The sequence below is a fragment of the Cupressus sempervirens genome, chromosome 2, assembly GCF_028749045.1.
Source record: "Cupressus sempervirens isolate cs-2001-9-10 chromosome 2, ASM2874904v1, whole genome shotgun sequence".
Lineage (NCBI taxonomy): Eukaryota > Viridiplantae > Streptophyta > Pinopsida > Cupressales > Cupressaceae > Cupressus > Cupressus sempervirens.
In genome coordinates this window covers 436,399,903-436,412,901 of record NC_143119.1, presented here as the reverse complement: position 1 = coordinate 436,412,901, position 12,999 = coordinate 436,399,903, and positions in this window count along the sequence as shown.

The following is a 12,999-nucleotide window of genomic DNA, read 5'->3' as shown; positions in this document are numbered from 1 at the left end:
TTGTCTTGATACCTATCCATTGAACTTTGACAAGACTGTTATAAGATTGATTAGCTAATGAAAAGATGAGACATATGACATAGATACTAGATGGAGAGGAACAAGATGCCCCAAGTGATGAGGACATAAGATTTATATTTGAGTTGAAGCCAATTTTTAAAGAGTGATGAGTACATAAGATTCAAATTTGAGTTGAAGCCAATTTTGAAAGATTCAATGATGTAATCATCCTACCCCCTTGAGAGTGAAAGCAAAAGATGACACACTAAAATAGTGATACACTGCAGTATATTGAGAGATACTAAAGAAATTAGAGATTCAAAAGAATGTAGAATAGATTAGAAGAATTTGAAGAAAATTTGGAATCAATTCAGAACAATTTTGAGGTCCAAAAGGCCAAGTTTGACCAAAGTTAACCAAAGTTGACTTGATTTGACTAGAGTTGACTTTTCCAAAAAATTTGGAAATTTTGAAGAAAATATGATTTGAAAAGATTCCAAGATGCACAAAGTATCAGAAAAATGGATTGCACAAGCGTTTGATCATGTCGGTCTCAAAATTTTAAAATGCAATTTTGAGCTGTTTAGGTGTGTTAGATTTCAAATTCGATCCCGAAAATGGGTTCAGAGCAACAAAATTAGCTAGGGGGTGATTTTCACACAAATTAGATCACTTTGAAACATTAGGTGAAAACCTATATAAGGGCCCAAAGGGTCATTTTCAATTCATTTGTGCTTTTGTCTTTTGTGGAGAATAGAGCTCTTAGTAGATAGATGGTGGTCCTCATGCATTCACATCGATTCGAGTGCTCCCAATGACATTGCCAACCAACAGAGTATGGACATCTGATCAGTCATAATCCCACTTTGCATTTGAAATTTCACACATTTCAAGATGTTTTTATCATGTTTTAAGGCATTTTAAATTTTTTTGTGTCGATTCTCATGCAAGGATGTCTCTCCTCACACAAAGCCTATTGTCATTCACATGAAAAAGTACCAAGCAAGTACTTCTTCACTTGGCTCTTTGGGTTTCCTCACAACCCATGTTTTACATGAGAAACCCTAGAAATGTTGATTTTTTCACTTATACTTTGATTGCTTTTCATGCAACAAAGTGTGTACTTTCTTGAAGATGTGCAATCTCATGTGAGAACATGAAGTTTCTCACAAAATTGTGGTGTATGGTTATAGTTTAAATATTGAAATTTGATTGTTGTGTTTTGTAGTTTCTTTTGTCATTTCACTTATCTGAGACTAACCATTTGCCTATTGTTTTTGTTTGTGCAGGTTACCTTTCCTAATATCAAATTTAAATCCCATTATCTGCCTTATAGGGCTTTGCTGCAATAGTTAGATGATGTCGATATGGCTCATATTGATGCGCTTTGATTATAATACCTTTGTTGGATCCTAACATTGCTAGTGAATCACAACCTTTTGACTACATTGGTGGAGCATTTCCATTCAGAGACAAACACCTTCCATCTATCGTAGGGAGAGATAACGATCACTCTAGAGGACATCTATAGGATAATGCAGATCCCATTCCATGGGCCATGAGTGGTGTATGACATAGTATTACGAATAGGTATAGAGGCACTGAGGGTCATTTTTTAGGAGGAGCTAATCATGAGTAGATCCATTACATGGGATGAGCTAGTTCATACATATAGACCTACACATATGTCAATGTCAGTGTTGGGCATATTTATCAGCTACTTCTTGATGCCTAACAAAGGTCAGCATGAGCTAGAGTACATATGGGGTTAGATGTTACAGATGATGCTAGAGACACTCAAGAGATATAGATGGGGTTAGTGCATGCTCACCTACATGTCCCATGAGATGCATGAGATCATCTATCATGAGAGGAAGAGCATGGCCACTAGGGTTTATGTTCTTTAGATATGGGCATGGGAGAACTTGCTAGTGATGAGACCCATTTTTGTAAATGGGACAACCCATGGAGCCCTACATATGTAGGTGTAGAGGCTAGTTGGCCCAAGCAGCCCTGGGGAAGACTGAATAGTGGAGAGGCCAGCTAGATAACCTGGTAGTAGTTGTATGGTAGCTGTGGAGGGAGATAGAGGCATGGGATGATGTGCCCCAAGAGCTTGGATCTATGTTTTCTTCTCGACCACTAATAGGTCACTCTATGAAAATTATCGAGAGATTTCCACTGACTCACATGTGGTGATAATATGGGTGGACATAGGATATATCATGGTACTATTCATATGCATGGCTAGATACAAATTTGGACCATGGATGGTCCTCGAGGTTAGACCCAGGCTAGTCAATGATTGATGTGTGCAACTTATTTGTTACATAGTAGGATTACCTAGCAGTGGTAGTAGATGGGGGGATGACTCCTGAATGTTAGACCTATTTTATGAGTCATCCCTTTCCATAGTTCACAAACCCAGTAGGGATGGATAGACCTATTCATCTAGTACAACCACCATAAGCACCACTACAGTAGCCCCAACAAGAGAGAGTTAGGCATAGGACATGCTAGGTACCTATTCCTCCTTATTAGATGGGAGTAGACCTAGGTAATAGTAGTAGTGGTATAGGATAGTGACATCCTAGAGGCAAGATGGGTTCCTTAGGAGCTATTGGAGGAGACACCTAGAGGCCACAAATAAAGGTAGAGTGGCTAGCCAAGCAAGCAGAGCAGGGTGTGGATGATGAGGAGATGCAGGATCATCTTGCTATAGGAGTATAGGGCACAAATATCCTAGTATAGATCTAGAAGGCCCTAAGGAGGTCTCGAGAGTGGGTGTGGACAACACAACAACACTTAGGAGAGCTACAAACACAAGTTGTAGTGAGAGACACCCAAATTGCAGAGCAAGATCACGAGATTCGTGAGTTACAAGAGTAGCTAGAGCAAGAGACACAAAGATCTGAGTAGTAGCAAGACAAGATCCAACTATAGTTAGCTAGAGTAGCATAGTATTTTGTGGCATATGTGGTGGTAGTGCCAGATGAGGTAGAGCAAGTTCCTAGATTTGTCTAGTATGCACAAGAGTTGGGAGGTGCACAACCTTCAACAACACTAGATATGCCTCCTCCTTTTCCACTTCTAGTGGAGGGTGAGGGGGAAGGAGAGAGTTAGCTCTATTTGTTATAATTTTGGTCTAGCTATGTATTTATTGGTGTGCCAACACCATTTTGTACTAGTTTTGTGATTGACTATGCTCGAGTAGCATTTTTGCATTGATGTACACTTTTGACTTGATATATATGAGATTTTTTGAATCAAGTACCATTTGCATGTGTCATCCTTCTATTTTTTTAGTTTTTCATACATGAGATATTTATGCTTATGATTATGAATGAAAATTTGATGTGATGTATGAATATAGTGTAGATGAGATGGATAATGATATTATGTATGAAATGCAAAATTTGAATGAACTAACATATCATGTAATGTTCTATTTTTGTTGATAGTGATAGGTATCCCATGAAGATTGAGAGGATGAACCAAAGAACCGAATGCTTGTGCAATCATAAAGAAGCATGATACTTTGAAGAAGATAACAATCTCTCATCACAAAGGATGCAAGTAGATCACCAATCAAACTATGTGCTTATGCAATGCAACCCTATGCTAGATGCAACCCTAGGTTTGGTTACCAAGCTTTGACAATTATCATCATTGAGCATTTAGCAAAATCCCACATCTCATAAAATTCCCACTAACATTACAATCATAGAAATATAAATATGACACATGTTCTAGTTTTGTTAGGATTAAATGTAAGTATTTGAGCCACAAAAAAGCCAAAATGACCAAAACATTTGTCTCTTTTGATATAGCAATCAAACATAAGCATTAGAGCATAAATGCTAGGATGACTAGAATGTTTCTTGCATGTAGACACACTAGACACATGAGGGATTCTTCTTGTGCTAAGTAATTAGTAAGTATTCTATCCATAATGACCTTTGTGTTCGTATCCTAAAATAGAAGTGTGCTAGGTATACTTGTAGTGACCCGTTCATTCACCTAGCAAGACAAGTATCATTATTTACTATAGTATAAAGAGTACATTCCAACAAGCAAGGAAAAGAACCAACCTTAATGAAGAATCCATATAAAAAGAGTCAAGATAAACACAACCATCCAATATGATGCTTTAGATCATTGGGACTAAACCAAAAAATAGAAAACAAAGAAAATATCCATCCCCCTATCTTCACTTTTCTAGTCGAAAGTGACATCATCAAATCACTCAAAGAGACATGATAACACAAAAGCAAAGAAAACAAAGAAAATCTCAGCATATCCCAAATAAATTTATCATTTTGTGTCATAGGATTGATGTCAAGTGTCAATGTTTAGAAAATGCATGAAATAAATCTCTTTAGTAGGGTACATGAATAGTAGATAGACACAGTTAGAAAATTGGGTGACTAAAGTCAAAAGGAGTCTTTAGTAAGAAGAATCTTGGTAGGAAACTAGACAATAGCAGACAGACATAGTTAGAACAACTGGTGACTAACGTGAGAGATGTTCCATGAAAGGAATCTCTATAGTGACATAAGCAACAATAGGTAGACATAGTTAGAACAACTAGTGAGTTTTGTGAGAGATGTTCTATAAAAGGAATCTCTAAAGTGACATGAATGATAGTAGGTAGATACAGTTAGAACAACTAGTGACTAACGCAAGAGATGTTTCATGAAAGGAATCTTTAATGTGACATGAGTGATGGTAGGTAGACATAGTTAGAACAACTAGTAACTAATGTGAGAGATGTTCTGTGAAAGGAATATTTAAAGTGACATGAATGACAGTAGGCAAACATAGTTAGAACAATTGGTGACTATCGTAACAAATTTTCCATGAAAGGAATATCTAAAGTGACACAAGTGACAATAGGTAGACACAGTTAGAACAACTAGTGACTAATGCGAGATATGTTCTATGAAAGAAATCTCTAAAGTGACATGAGCAATAGTAGGCAGATGTAGTTAGAAGAATTGGTGACTATCGCAAGAGATGTTTCATGAAAGGAATCTCTAGAGTGACATGAGTGATAGTAGAAAGATGCAGTTAGAACAACTGGTGATTGTCATGAGAGAGATTCCTATGACATTGTAGGGTGTTGCTCCTAAGTTATGACAAGATTCAATCCATGGATACATGAGCAAAAGCAACAAACTAAAGTAGGAAAGAAACTATACAAGAGCTAGAAGATGCATTGCAAGATATAGCATTTGAAATAAGAGGTGCCTATTTACCAAGTTTTCACCGTCTTGGCAAAGATTATTTTTTTGCTACCATGATGCCTGTTTGCCAAGTTATCATCAATGGCACTTTTTTTTTTGTATTTTTCTCTTTCTCTTTTTTTTTTGTATTTTTTGATTTTTTCAAATGTTTTTGGTATTACCAAGGCACCTATTGCTAGGTTTTCACCAAGATAATGATTTTTTTAGGACTTTTTGCATTTTAAAAACTTTTTTCAGGATATTTAAGTATATACAAAGAGCTTTTGAAACTAGATCAGTTGTAAAAATTCTTTAGATGGAGAGTGTTGATGGGTTCCTTGAGCACCTATCCCTCAGATGTAGAAAGTTGGTAAGCACCAGATCTAAACACTACCATGACTATATAGGGACCAAGCTAGTTGGGTTCAAACTTCCCTTTTTGCACCCATTGTTGCTGATTCTTAGAGTTTTCTCTTAGAACAAGATCACCTAGTTGGAAGTCACGTGTCTTAACTTTCTTATTGTAGCTTCTAGACATACACTATTGATAAGCTCTAAGATGATCACACGCCACTTTCTGACACTCATCTAATAATTCTAGCTCTTGAAGAAGAGATATTCTAAAGTCATCATCACTAATGAGGCCCTTCATGGAGATTCCAAAGTAGGAATCTTGACCTCAATGGGAAGCACATCATCTACTCCATATATAAAAGCAAATGGCATTGTACCCATTGGAGTTTGGATACTTGTTTTGTAAGTCCATAAAGTAGGATTAATCTGAAGGTACCAATCCCTTCTAGATTTGCTAACTGTGCAATGTAAGATCTTAAGGATCACCTTGTTGGATGCCTCTACTTGACCATTACCCTAGGGGTAATAAATAGAAGACCAATGTTGCATGATTCTAAACTTTTTGCACAACTCCTTAAGGTCCTTGTTTTTAAACTACCCTCCATTGTTAGTAATAATGGAGTAAGGTACACCATACCTACATATGATGTAATTCATAATGAATAGAGCTATAGTTTTTCCATTTTCTAGAGCGAGAGGGACTACCTCTACCCACTTCGTGAAGTAGTTTGTAGCTATAATAATGAATTTGTGTCCATTTGAAGAAGATGAGTGAATGTGACCGACAAGATCTAAGGACCATTGTTGGAATGGCCATAGTGTGATAGATGGAATTAAATCTCTAGCTAGAGCATGAATTAGATTTCCATGGAGTTGGCATTGTTTGCAGAACTTGGCATATTTGATTGCCTCTTGCTCCATATTTGGCCAATTGTAACTAGCTCTAATAAGTTTACGAGATAGTGTCAAGCCATTAGAGTGAGATCTACAAATGCCCTCATGTACATTAATTAATGTACATTTGGGCTTATCAAGTTCTAGATTCCTAAGGAGTGTCCAATAGATACCTCTCCTAAACAAGTCATTAGCAATAATAACATATTATGAAGCAATGCAGATAAGGTGACATTTTTCATTCTACGTTAGACCATCTAGAATTTTTCGGTCATGCAAGTAAGAGTATATATGGTGGTAGCAAGATGAGTCATGTCCTACACTAGAATAGATCATCCATGATTTGAGAGAGTCATAGGTTAGGTAGAGTAACATTTCCACTAGGAATTCATGTCAAAGATCATTTTCTGGCATCTGTAGCAAGGAAGAAAGGGTAGCCATGGCATTAGCCACTTTGTTGTTTGCTCAAGGAATTTGTTGAAAAGTGATATGAGAAAAGTATTTCTTTAGGTTATCCACCATGCATTTATAAGGGATCAATTTCTCATCCTTTGTCTAATATACATCATTGACCTGGTTGATTATGAGTTGTGAATCACCAAAGATGTTTAACTCATCCACTCTCCATTCAACCACAATCTTCATGTAATTAATTAGAGCTTCATATTTTGCAATATTTTTTGTACAAGGAAACATAATCTTGTATGCCTTAGGCAATGAATACCTATGTGGTGTTATGAATAAGATCCTAGCTCAAGATCCCTATTGTGTGAAGGAACTATTAAAGAACATCACCCAAGTTTGGTGTATGAGCATTAGAATTGATTCATCCATGAAGTCAAGGTTTAGTAGGAGAAGACTCTGTATTGGTGCTTCTACTAATTGATTAGTGATTTCTTGTCCTTTGATAGCCTTTCATTCAACATACTAAATGTCAAACTCACTTAGTATCATGACCCACTTAGCTAACCTTCCTGTTAGAGCTGCCCTGTTGAGTAAGTACTTTAGTGGATCAATTTTAGCAACTAGTCATGTAGTATGAGTGACATGTAGTATCTTAGTTTTTGGGAAGAAAAGATGACTGCCAAGAAAGCCTTCTCAACGATGCTATAATTCATTTCATAAGAAATCAGCCTATGACTTAGATAGTAGATGGCTCTTTCCTTGTTATCATTATCTTCTTGAGCTAGAAAAATTCCAAGAGATGATTCTATTGCTGAAATGTATAGAACAAGAGGCCTCCTATAGATAGGAGGCATCAAAATTGGTGGATTAGCAAGGTATCACTTTGTCTGTGTTAGATTCTAATCATATTCTTGGCTCTAGTTGTATTTCACACCTTTTTGTAGTGTCTTGGTAAAAGGTGATCTATCCACCATCTATGATATGAATCTACACATGGATTGAAGTCTTCCCTATAAGCCTCTCATCTAATCTATATTAGGAGGTGTAGGCATGCCCATGATTTCTTGAACTTTCTCTAGATGAACCTCAATTCCTTTTGTAGATACAATGTGGCCAAGTAGTTTCCTCGATGTTAGAACAAATGCACATTTTTTTTGGGTTGAGTCTCAGACTAAATTTCTCCATGTGATCCAAGATAGGTCCAAAATCTTGAAGGTGAGTGTTGCATTCTTTTCTCTTAACCAAAGTATCATCCACATAGTCTTCCATTATTTTATACATCATGTCATGAATAATTGTAGTAACTACCCTTTGATACATGGAACCAACATTTTTAAGACCAAATAGCATCACATTCCAATAGAAGGATCCCCATGCACAAGTGAGAATAGTTTTTTCCTGATCTTCTGGTGCAATTTTGATCTGATTATAACCAAAAAATCCATCCATGAGTGAGTACATTTCATATTGTGTCATCATGTCCACTATCATATCAATATTGAGGAGTGGAAATCATCCTTCAAACATGTTAAGTACAGACCTCAAAAATTTGTACAAACTTTGATAGATTTTTCATGCTTGGAGACTAGAATAGTGTTTGATATCCATTCAACATAATTAATAACATAGATGAAACTAGCTTTTAAAAGCTTCTCCAAATCTACTTTGACCAATAATGCAAGATGAGGGTGCATTTTTCTAAGTTTATGTTTGATTGGTTTAACTCCTAGTACAATAGATAAATGGTGCATTATGAGATCAGGGTCTAAGCTTGGTATGTCTGAGTATGTCATGCAAAATTTATCTTTTTCTCTTGGAAGAAGGTGATAAATTCCTCTTTTTCTTCTAGAGATAGTGATTGTGCAAGATGTATCATATGAGGATTTTTGTTCTATTCCCAAGTTGATTGGTTGTGTTGCCTCAATCAACAGTAATGATCTTTCCTAAAAATGACTAGAAAGTGCATCAAATATCACCCTTGGATACATCTTTTATTTTTACTATTTTAGATTCTGATACTACCACAATGTGGTTTTCACCATCAAACCTTTTATTTCTTTCCTTTTTGATTGTGTGACTGAGATTTTTGATATTAGCTTTAGTCATGTTGACACTTTTTTCATTGGTGGAAGACATTTCAAGTTCAAAAACATTTAAGTAGCATGCAAGAGCATAGTCATTTTGGAATGTAGGGACTTCACTAGATGATTGGAATTCTAGTCTATAAGCTTGGGATAGGTGAGTGAAAGAGATGTGGTGGGTTTGATTATATTCATGGTATAATCATGAAATTCTTGGAGAAGCAATTTCAAATCTAGAGTGGCTTTATCTGCAAGTATGTTTGAATGCCTTTGAGTACCAATGTCATTAATTGAATACTCAATGACACTAGTTGGATGAGACTCATTCAACCTAACCCCATACAATTCACCTACTTCAAGCTGATTTTCATATACATTATTTTTATATATGTATTTGTTTGTAGTTACTTTTGATAGAGAGTCAAATTCCTACTCCCTAGAATATGTGGTACATGGAGATAGACTACAGAATTCCCCAATAGTGATAGGGATAAATTCTCCCTCATCATCTAGATTTTTACGATGGCACTCAATGACTAAAGAATGATTGGACTCTCCTTGCTCATTTTGGGTATGGGGAGAATTAGTAGTGTCATCAAAAGAATCACTATCACCATCTATAGTGGTGACACATGGAAAAAAGTCATTTGGTTCTATGAAGAATTTAGAAGATCATAAGGAATTGGATAAAGATTAGGATCCTCATCATTAGTGTTGTCTTCATGGTCATCTAGCTCATCTTGTGACTCATGTTTAGATGAACTCTCAGGTTCTAGTATAAATTTGCTAATCCCTAGATGGAATGAAATCTTCTTGAAGCCTAGGCCAGATGTGTCATGATTCCTTCTAGCTATCGCTATGATAGGATCAACCAAACTATTTTTGTTGCATCCAATAAGACCATTTCCCTTGTATCCAAAGTGTTTCATGAGTTTTAGACTTGGACCATATTTTTCAAGAGTAATTTCACGAGATGGTTTTGTGAGGTCAACTAGAGTTGCCTCTTTGTATATCCATGCAAAAATGGCTTTTTTTTCATCTTCCTCTTCAAGAGGTATAGTAGCTTTGACAAAGGTACCATTTTATTTAGTTTGAGGTGTCAACACAAAAGGTCTTTTCATTTTAGATGGTCTCCCATAATGATGGGGAGACTCAAGAAGAGATGTCAAAGATAGAACTAGTTCTATGTAATATTCACCATTCTAGTTTCTTTTAGCTTGAGTGACTACTCAATTTGTTTTAGCTTGTTATCATGATAGTCTATGGATTCCCTATTAGCAAGTACAAAGTTTTGAGTAGATTTCAACATGTTATAGGCATAAATAGCACTCGTAGGTATGGTGACTTTAGAGCCATGAAATGGAAACTTTATGTATGCATTAATGGTAAGTGAAAGGCTCAACTCACATCTTGTGTATCCATGGTATTTCTAGCAGAATATTGTAAGCTAAGGGAATGTCAAGAACTTGACAAGTGACATCCCTTTCAATAGAACCAACTTGGAGAGGCAACACAACAAGATCCAAGGATGTGTGCTCAAATTTTCCATAAACTTTGATAGTTATCTTGCAATGAGGATCAATGGATTGTTCAGAATAGTCCAATTGTTTGAGAAGAGTAATAGAGACAATGTGTAAACTAGCCCCATTATCAATGAGCCCATGATGAACACATTTCTAATGTATCATGACCTCAATGTGTAGAGGTTGGTTATGTAGATGAATCAGTGAATTTTTATCCTCCTTAGAGGAGGACATATAGTAAGGTGAGGTGAAATGACCTACCATAGATTGGAACTCTCAAGATCAACATCTTGAGGTACATTTTCCTTAGTGAGAGATTTTTCGAGAATCTACCTATAAGTAGGCGAGATTTTGAGCAATTCAAAGATTATGATTTGAGAATTTATTCATTGTAATTGATCAAGGATACTATAGCTAGTGACCATAGATGACATCACAAGTTTTGCACCTTTGCTAGATGGATTGGCAAGGGATTTGTCTTTGTGTTGTTCTAGATCAAGAGTAGAAGGTGCAGGGCCTTTGAGTACCAACTTAGCACAGGAACACATGACAACATTGGAAAAAAATTGTGATGGTTCATTGTTAGATGTATTGGAAGCATGACCCCTTAAGACAATGGTGTCTTAGGTATAGTGTTATCTTATTTTCCCTCAATGGTGATAACATCACAATTCTCAAAATCCACAGGTTCAACCATGTTGATTACATTATCATCATCAAAGTACATATAGTTGACCTTATTTTTAGGTTTCTATTTTGAGTTTTCTCCTTTTTCATAAGGTGAGAATGGCTCCTTGAAAGCCTTGTGATCCAAGATCTTGTTATGTCCATCCATAAAAATGTCACCATCGTCAACTAAATCTTGGAATTTGTGATGCAGGTTAATGCAGTTGCTAGTTATGTGACCTTTTTTGTGATGGTACTTGCAGAATGTATTCTTGTTCCACCACAAAGGTCATGGTTTTGGATCATAAGGATGAGAGTTATCCAATGGAGAAATGAGCTGGCTTTGTAGCAAAGTTTTATAAACTATATCCAAAGGTTCACCAAGAGGTGTACATTCTTGTTTTGGGTGTGTAACCCAAGATGAGTTGTTTGGTTTGTTTCCAAATGTCTTATTATCAATAGCATGCTTATCAACATGTTTAGATGCTTTGAGATTGTTTGTAAGATTGAACGTTTCTTTAGCAAGTTTAGGAGTAATGTTGTCAACAAATCCATCATGCACAACCTCTCAAATTTTGTTCGCATACTTAGATTTGTCCTTATTAGAGTTTGAGCCTTGTTTAGTGTCCTTTTGAAGGGTAAGTTCACCCTTTTTTACCATGAATTCCTCAATTTGGATAGCTTGTGTGACCATGTATTCAAAGGTGTGTGGACCTTGAAGTTGAACTCTATACCCAAAATCGGGCAGGAGATTATCCATAAAGATATCAAATTTTTCCATTTTAGGAATCTACCATGAATATTTGGTCTAAAGTTGTCTCCATCTCTGAAGGAATGTAAGGAAAGGTTCCCCAACTTTATATTTAAGGTTACACAAGTCTCGTATGCTAACTAGGTGTTGTATGTTGTGGGAGTACTATTGGACAAAATAGGTTAGCAATCTCATCAAATATTTTGATACTAGTAGGCAAGTGTGAAATCCATTCCATGGCCTGACCACCTAGAATTATTGGGAATAGACACATGAGATATGTCTAATTATGCATAAATTTCATAGACAAGGCACCAAATTCCCACAAATAATCTTGGGGATCATAAGTTCCAAAGTATTTGTTGTGCTTGGGCAACTCAACTCCTCTTGGAAAAGGAGGTCTGTCTATACTCTTGTCAAAAGGGAATAGACAAAGAGCACCTAGGGTGTGTGTTTTTGTAGGTTTTTTTTTATCATGCATCATTTAGGCTAACTATTACTGCATGATCTTTAGTATTTTTTGCAACTTAGATGTTTCAATTTCCTCTTCAAGTGTAATTATTATTTTGACATTAAAGTGATGAGGTATCTTGGCTCCCTATTGAGAAAGTCTAAGAAAGTATTTCTCTTTCTCCTTGTTAAGTAGGTTTTCCATGACTTTCTAGAAGTTTTTGTCCTTGTAACATTTTTCAATACGTTCGGGAAGTATTTTTACCTCTTCCTCATTTTCATCAGTGAAAGGTTCCTTATATCTTTTATTCTTGTGTTGATCTTGGTCTCTACTATGTTCTCTATGTTCTAGTTCTTGATAAGCCCTTCCAAAAATATGATAATTTTCAATTATTTTGGTTTAAAAGGTTGTTTGAATAAGAATTCAGTTGTGTTGTTGGAGATGTATGACCTTTGCTAGTTTTAGGATCCTCTTGATACAAGGGGTTCCTAGTTTGTTGTAAGTTGATGAAAAATGTTCTTTGAACATGAGGTGATCTAACTGGTGAAGGAGATCATGAAGACTCCTCACTAGATGAACTGGAGATAGACCACGTATAAGCTAAAAAGTGACCTCTACTATGATTATGACCCCTAGCTCTACCTCATCT